At 41.9% G+C, this 8,982-nt stretch overlaps 1 pseudogene; it reads left to right on the top strand.

The window, feature by feature from the left end:
• The first annotated feature begins 767 nt into the window (after positions 1–767).
• LOC102817912 lies at positions 768–8,559 on the top strand (annotated as a pseudogene).
• Positions 8,560–8,982: the final 423 nt, after the last annotated feature.

Genomic DNA, 8,982 nt, shown 5'->3' with positions numbered 1-8,982 from the left:
CTGAAATGGACTGGTATTAGACATTTTTAATCTGACAGTCTCATGGTTAACTATGCCAGGAATGACAAGGAGGAATGGCATTGCATCCATCATCAAAAAGAATATTTCAAGATCTGTCTTGAAGTACAAAGCTGTTTGTGAAAGGATAATGTTCATAGCCTACAAGATGAACCAGTTAATACCACTATTATTCAAATTTATGCACAAAACACTAAAACCAGTGATGATAAAACTGAAAAATTCTACCAACTTCTTCAGTCTGATATTGGCCAAACATGCAATCAAGCTATATTGATAATTATCTCTTCCTGGAAGCAGCTTGAGGCAATCTCACAAAATGTTTCTCTACTCACTTGACCCAGAAAAAAACACAAAAACACGCAAATTCAGAAGTTCAAATCTCCAGGTCCATTTTAAGAACACCACGAGACTGCCCAGGCCATCAAGGTATGCATATCCAGAAAGTATCTAAAAGATGTCACTGTGTAGAAGCAATGTGTACCATTCCAACATCACAATGGTGGTGTTGATAAGTGTGCCCAGGTCACATAGTGGGGTTGGACACAGGGACAGAGGCTCAAAAAGAGTGCTGAGTTTTTGCTACACATGCTTCAAACTGCAGGGAGCAATGCTGAACTTAGGTTTAGGTGTGGTTTCTCTGATCACTGAAGCACATCCAGGTCAACAAAGCTCCCAAAATGCACCGTCAAACTTACAGCGCTCATGGTCAGATCAACCCCTACATGAACATCCCCTGACACACTGAGATGATCCTCACTGAAAAGGAGCAAATTGTTCCTAAACCAGAAGAGGAGGTTGCACACAAGAAGAAGATATCTCAGAAGAAAGTGAAGAAACTTATTGCTCGGGAGTAAATTAAGCTTAAAATAAAATGCAAATAAAAGTTTTTAAAAATTTATTGATAATTACTGCTGATTGGAATGCAAAGGATGGAAACAAAGAGGAAGGATCAGTAGTTGGAACATATGGCCTGGATGATAGAAATGATGCTGGAGATCACATGAACAAATTTTGCAAGACCAATGGCTTCTTAATTGCAAATACCTTTTTTAAACAACATAAAAAACTACTGTACACATGAGACTCAGCAGATGGAATACACAGAATTCAGATTGACTACATCTCTGGAAAGAGACAATAGAAAATATCCATATCATCAGCCAAAGCAAGGCCAAAGCAGACTGTAAGAATAGACCATGAACTACTCATATGCAAGTTGAAGCTGAAGCTGAAGAAAATTAAAACAAGTCCACAAGAGCCAAAATATGTCCTTGAACATTTCACACCTGAATTGAAAGATCATCTCAAGAACAGATTTGATGCATTAGACACTAAAGACCGAAGGCCAGAGAGTTGTGGGATGACATCAAGAACATCATACAGAAAAACACGAAAGAAGGAAAAGACCAAAATGGATGTCAGAAAAGACTCTAAAACTTGCTCTCTATCATAGAGATGCTAAACAAAGGGAAAAATGAAGAGATAAAAGAGCTGAATAAAAAATTTCAAAGGTCAGATCGAAAAGATAAAGTCGCTGAGAAAACTGAAGAAACACTTCAAGCCTCGACTTATAATATTGAACGATTCTAGGATCACCATCATTGATGGTGTCAAGTGTGGCAGCGGTAGTGAGGTTGGCCCAGGATTGGACACTGTTTCATTCTGCTGTGTATAGGGTCGCTATGAGTCAGTTCCGACTCGATGGCACCTGACAACAATAACAACAAAGGCAAATATTGAATGATGCAGACAGAATCAAAAGAAAATGGAAGTAATATACAGAGTAACTGTACCATAAAGAAGTAGTTGATGTCAACAATTTCAAGAAGTAGTATATGATCAAGAGCTAAAGGAAGAAGTCCAGGGCACACTGAAGACATCAGCAAAGCACAAGGCTCCAGGTATTGATGGAATACTATTTGAAATCTTTCAACAAAGATTTCACTGAAGTCACTGGAGTGAAGCACTGTAGTCACTCAGTCATCTCTATCAAGAAATTTGGAAGACAGCTACCTGACCAATTGATTGGAAGAGATCCATATATGTGCCTATTCCAAAGAGATGTGTCCCAGTGAAATGCAGAAATCACCGGAAAATATCATTAATAGGACATGCAAGTAAAAGTTGCTCAAGATAATACACAAAACAAGGCTGCAACTGTACATTAACAGGGAACTGCCAAAGGTTCAAGCCAGATTCATAAGAGTATGTGGAATGAGGGAAATCATTGCTGACATCAGATGAATCTTGGCTGAAAGCAGAGAGTACCAGAAAGATGTTTACTTGTGCTTTATTGACTATGCAAAGGATTTTGATTGTGTGGATCATGACAAGCTATGGACAGCATTGCAAAGTATGAGTATTCCAGAACACTTACTTGCGTTCATGAGGAAGCTGTACATAGACCAAGAGGCAGTTGTTCAAACAGAACAAGGGAGCACCAAATGGTTTTAAATTAGGAAAGGTATGTGACAGGGTTGTATTCTTTCACCATACTTACTAAATCTTTGTGCTGAAAGCATAATCCAAGAAGCTGGATTATATGGAGAAAATATCACATCAGGATAAGAGGAAGACTGTGATTTGCTGATGATACAACTTTGCTTGCTGAAAGTAAAGAGGATTTAAATTGCTTACTGATGAAGATCAAAGAGTACAACCTTTGGTATCAGTTGCATCTCAATGTAAACAAAATAAAAATTCTCACCACTGGACCAATAAAAAACATCCACATATATGGAGAAAAGATTGAAGTTGTGAAAGACTTCATTTTGTTCCAGTCAACCATTAACACTCATGCAAGCAGCAGTCAAGAAATCAAAAGACATACCTTAGGCAAATCTGCTGCGCAAGACCTCTTTAAAGTATTGAAGAGCAATGATGTCAATTTAAGAACAAAGGTACATCTGATCCAAGACCTGGTATTTTCCATAACCTCATATGCATATGAAAGTTGGACAATGAATAAGGAATACCATAGAAGAATTGATGCATTTGAGTAATGGTGTTGTAGTAGAATATTCAAATACCATAGACCACCAAAAGAACACACAAATCTGTGTTGGAAGAAGTACAGCAGAATGTTCCTTAGAAGCCAGGATGGCGAGACTTTGTCTCTCATACTTCAGACAGATTATCAAGAGGGACCAGGCCCTGGAGAAGGACATTATGTTTAGTAAAACGGAGGGTCAGAGAAGGAGAGGAAGACCCCCAGTGAATGACCTGGCACAGTAGCAGCAGCAGTAGGTTCAAGCACAGCCACGATGATGAAGTTGATGCAAGACCAGGCAGCGTTTCGTTCTGTTGTGCGCAGGGTCACTATGAGTCAATGGCATGCAACAACAATTCACGTGAGTCGAGAATGAGCCCTACCGATCCCCTGGGAACCCTCAGCTAAGGTCTACCAGCCGTTGACATGGTGATGCAGAGTCCAGCCTGCACCTAGTCTGCTGATCTGCTTAGAAGACCCCTGTGTCCTGGAACTAACCCACCGGAAAGGCAGGGCAATTCCAGGGAGACAGATTTGTTATGTCAACATGCATGCAGGCTGCTACACAAACTGGGGCATGGCCAGTTAACACAGCACTACTTGTGAAAGTAGTTTAAGTTATAACATTAAGTCCATCACTTAGTGTGGACTTACTATGCGCCAGGCTCTGTGCTGTCGGCACAAGAATCCGGTTGCCGGTAACATCAATTAGCCTAGTATAGACTGCAGCAACCCAGGCTGCAATAGAGTCACACACCCTGTAAGCAGCAGAGACAAGTTTTCTGTCCACATCCATCAGATTCCAAACCCCTCTTGAGTCCTCTGCCACCCATCAGCTGACCCTTGTGAGTGGATGACCTACAGACTGACCAGCCCATTGCATTCCACCTAACAGACCTGGCTGTTGTGATTCCCACTCCGATTCTGGGCTCAGAACACTGGAAAGGCATCCAGGCCGAAACAGCTCTCTAGAGAGAGGAGTCAGCTATCCTGGAATGGGGTCAACCCTGCTCTAAGGAGAGCCAATCAGGATTCAGTGAATGCCCCTGCCACCACCCCTTTAAGATAGACTCCTCTACTACTTTACTTACCTCCGGAGTGTCTACTATTATTGCAAGCTTTGCTGGACTCATCAGTCATAATAGACATCAGATGTTAAAGGGAATTACAGATTGACCGCCCAGTAGAAACTGAAAATTAGCAAAATAAATGGTGAAAATCTGTTAAAGGATTTTAAACCTAATTCTAAGCTTATAAAGAAGGAGCTCAAAGGAGCTCTGGTAGCATAGTGGTTACGAATCGGGCTGCTAACCTCAAAGTTGGCATTTCAAAACTACCAGCCATTCCGTGGGAGAAAGATGAGGCTTTCTGCTCCCGTAAAGATTTAACAGCCTCGGAACCAACTCCACGGCCCATAACCACCATAGTTATGTGAAGGAGTACTGGTGTGGCGCTGCGGGTTAATGTACTGGACTGTAAAGTCAGTTTAAACTGCAAGGTTAGTGTTTCAAGCTGCTCCTTGGAAACTCTATTCAGGGTCACTATGGGTCAGAACCCACTCAACGGCACTTAACAGGAGTTCTGGGGTGGCGCTGTGGGATAACGTACTGGACTCCAAGGTCGGTTTGAACTGCAGGGTTGGTGGTTCAAGCTCACCAGCTGCTCCTCAGAAACCTTTTCAGGGTTGCTATGAGTTGGAACCAACTCGACAACACTTAACAACAACACCATAGTTATGTCAAAGTGGGGAGTGGGTGTCCAATTCCCCCTGGGATGTCTAGAGGTCTGCACACCAAGCTGGCCAGATAAAAGAGCAACCTATTTGCCCCTAGGTTGGGAATAACCATTACCATCAGAGTTCTTCAGATCCACGCCATGGCAGGGATGGATGGGGCCAGTGCTGAGAGGATGCTTGAAAAATCCCAGGGCGCCACAAAGGATATCCCCTTTGTGAACCAGTAAACAACAGATGAGGGAAAAGTGCCAGTTATAGGAAAAGAAATATCCTTTTTACAGGAAAAAGTCAAATATTCCCAACGGGGTTTCTGAAGAACCTAAGAAAACCTCAAGAGAGAAAATGCCAGCTCAAAACCCCTGCAGGCAAGAGTGGGAAGACATTTTCTGACATTTACCAGTCAGATAAGATTCTATCAGCTCTAGGTACTTCTCTTCCTTCCTCCCCACCCAAACCCGCAGCCTTGGGTAGGTAAGCCAGGCCAGGGTTAACTGCTGAGGGAGCTGCCAACCCGCTCCAGAAGTTAGGTGGCAAAGAGAGAGCTGTCACAGTTTTATTAAAAATGGACTGTTTCATATTATATAAAGGGACAGGAGTTTCTAATTTCTGCATTGATATTGTGCTTTTTATTTAAAATGACAATAGGGCTTTTTATTCCTAGAAGTAGCAGAAAATTTATGAAGTATCCCAAGATTTTGTCCAGGGAAGAACTCCCACTACTGGATAAATGTTAAAATTGGGATGCAAAAAAATATCGATGCTTCCTGATTATATAACACAGGCACTTCTTGTTCCACGTATACTTACACAGTCATACAGTTGGTCTTTGTCTGGAGATTGAATGTGAGTTTCTTATTATTTAAGTCCATAAAATTTGAGAGAAGAGCAAAAAATACGAGGGAAAAATGTGGAGCAATGAATGATAGTGATTCTTGACAAGTAATAGGGAAAGTTCAGGTTTTATTTTTGTTGTTGTTGTTGTTGTTTTTTGAATCCTGCAAAATGTCTAGTTATATTTCACTTTCAAATCTATAACTTACTGGTGAAAAGCACCTCTCAGGGAAGGCATAGGTCTTAATCCGAACCTCTAAGAGGTAAGTGCGAAATTAGTTTCATTCAATAGTGAGGCAAAGTCAGACAGCACAGTGATCAACCCAGGCAAACACAACTGAAGGATGCAACTACAGAAAAAGGAGAAAAAGCAATATATCAGCACCTGAAGTCAGTGATTCCGTGGCAATCCTCCAAGTGGGCACTAACCGGGGTGGGTGGTTTGTCTGGTTTAATCCAAAGCAGCTTGGGGAATATAGGTAGGTTCCGTGACCATTGAGGGTCCGTCCATTCCTGATGTATTATCATGCTCTTGTTGATATCTGCTAGAAAGTCAATTCTGACGTATAGTGACCCTGTATAAGGTTTCCAAGGAGCTGCTGGTGGATTTCAACTGCTAATTTTTCAGTTAGCAGTTCAGTGCTTATCTTACAGTGCCTTACCAGGATTTACAATTCTACTGAAACCAACCCAGCTCTCCTGAAGCCCAGAAATCTAGAACTTTCATGGCCCAATAATACAGTCCCTAGTTCCTCCAACTAGGCTGTGCCACTTTACAATCAAAGCAGCCTCCGGGGTGAGGTTGGTTCATGCACTGGGATGCCCTGGCTTACAGCTCAGTAGCTGACTCTGTACCTACACTTCTCTCCGTAGCTATAACAACAGACACATAAAGGTCCACTGACAAGCATTGTTGAGAAAGTCGACTTTAGACTTCCTGTCTACAGCTGTCCTCTCCAAGGAAGTCAGAAACACCTCATCACTAGATAACCAGACACCTTCTAAAGAAAATGCCAAATCCAACACTGAGTTAATGCTACAATTGGATTTTCCCTATGAGACTCTGAAACTTGAGCTAGAATTAAGGCTTTGCATTTGAGGGAAGGGTCTTGAAGCAGTGCACCATATTTCCTCTCTGGAAATCCTGGTGTCCAGAATTATACTTCAAAGAGGCAGAGTGACTCAGTCTTGAGATGTAAGTCCTTGGGAACACATAGGACTTGGAACCAACTTCTCTTTTTCGCTTTCATTTTTTTTTTTTTAATCTAAAGAAATACGAGTATACAATTAAAAAAAATAAATAGTTCTCAAAGGTTAATAATAAGTATCTGTCCCCTGCCTGTTGCTACATCATTTCCCAGTTCCCTTCGTCATTCATATCTAGCCCTCATATTTAAGCTCAAGATTGCAAATAATTTAGGGCTTTTTCTTAATTTTGGAATCCTTGTGTGGTACTGTGGGCTAACACGCTGGACTGCAAGGTGAGTTTGAACCACAAGGATAGCAGTTCAAGCTCACCAGACACTCCTCAGAAACCCTACACAGGGTTACTATGAATCAGAACTGACTCCACGGCACTAATAACAGCAACAAATCTCTTAAGGATCCCTTGTAGCAGATTACAAACTGAGCCGCTACTACAAGAACATCAATTTGAATCTGCAAGTTGCTTCACGGGAGAAAATAAGACTTTCTGCTCCCGTAAAGATTTACACCCTTGGAAGCCCTATACAGGGGTGCTATAAGTCAGAACTGACTCCGTGGCACACCACCACCACCATATCTTAATTTATCCATTTCTATGCCTTCTTACCATGGGAGTCATTGTCAAGTGCTGTCAAGTTAGTTCTGACTCATGTAGTTAGTTGTTGTTAGATGCCATTGAGTCAGCTCCAACTCAGTGACCCTATGCACAATAGAATGAAATACTGCCCAGCCCTGACCCATCCTGACAATTGTTAAGCTTGAGCCTATTGCTGCTGCCATTGTGGCACTCCATCTCACTGGGGGTCTTCCTCTTTATCCTGACCATCCACTTTACCAAGCATAATGTCCTTCTCCAGGGACTGGTCCCTCCTGATATATGCCTAAAGTATGAAAGACAAAGTCTTACCATCCTGGCTTCTAAGGAGCATTCTGGCTGTACTTCTTCCAACACAGATTTGATTGTTCTTCTGACAATCAATGGTACTTTCAATATTCTCCTCTAGTACCATAATTCAAATGTATCAATTTTTTACTGTCTTCTTTATTCACTACCCAACTTTCACATGCATGAGATTTTGAAAACATCATAGCTTCAGTCAGAAATACCTTAATCCTCAAATCTTTGCTTTTGAAACTTTAAAGAAGTCTTGTGTAGTAAATTTGCCTAATGCAGTTCGTTGTTTGATTTCTTGACTGCTCTTTCCATGAGTATTGATAGTGGATCCAAGCAAAATAAAGTCTTTAACAACTTCAGTCTTTTTTAAATAGGGTTTCTGAGGATGTAAATATTTATGGGAGCAGAAAGCTTCGTCTTTCTCCAGATGAGTGGCTGGTGCACTCAGATCGCAGACCTTGCAGTTAACAGTCCAGTCCTTATCCAATAGCACCACCAGCATTCACAACCTCCACCATAGTAAACATCAAATTTGTTTATGAAGTCAAAATGCAGTGTTTAGGCTTCCGGTAGTATGGCAAACTAGGCAGAAACACTACAAGACCCTCTCTACAAGAAAGACAGAGGAAGTTCTCTTCCGTCCTCCTTGCTTCTTGTCGCCATCTGTACTGGTCCGCGTGCGCCCCGCTGCCAACCCTCACAAAATTGAGGAAATCAAGGACTTCCTACTCACGAAAGGATGCCAAAGCTGTCAAAATCACGAAAAACAAGGATAACGTGAAGTTTTAGGGTCAGTGTAGCTTGGTCATCACCAACAAGGAGAAGGCCGAGAAGCTAAAGCAATCCCTGGCCCGAGGTTTGGCAGTGAAATAGCTGAAATGAATCAGACATACTGTTTTGAACTGCAATAAAATATTTCAAATCTCAAAAAAAAAAAAAAAAAGATACTGACGATCAGATGAAATAGACACAGAGGACAATCCTGGAACCACAAGTTTCAGAAGGTAGGTTAGAGCATTGACTATCTACCGGGAGGAGAAACTGAGCAAAGGCAGTGAAAGAAGGAGATTCACTGATGGACAGACTACAGGTCTTCGTCCATGTGCTCCTCTTGAACTTTTGCAAGCAGCTTTGGAGAGACAGATAGATGGCAGCCTGACAGCACAGATTCACAGAAGCAACCGGAAAGGTGTGATTCCTTCTTGCTTCCCACATTCCCTGAATAACAGGTGAAATTGACCCCTACCGTCATCAACCCCCAGCACCATGCCTGCTCTCTGGGAGTTTGCAGCATCAAGGTTCGAG

This window comes from Chrysochloris asiatica, unplaced genomic scaffold (genome assembly GCF_000296735.1).
Source record: "Chrysochloris asiatica unplaced genomic scaffold, ChrAsi1.0 scaffold00119, whole genome shotgun sequence".
NCBI lineage: Eukaryota > Metazoa > Chordata > Mammalia > Afrosoricida > Chrysochloridae > Chrysochloris > Chrysochloris asiatica.
This window is presented reverse-complemented; position numbering and strand designations above follow the sequence as displayed.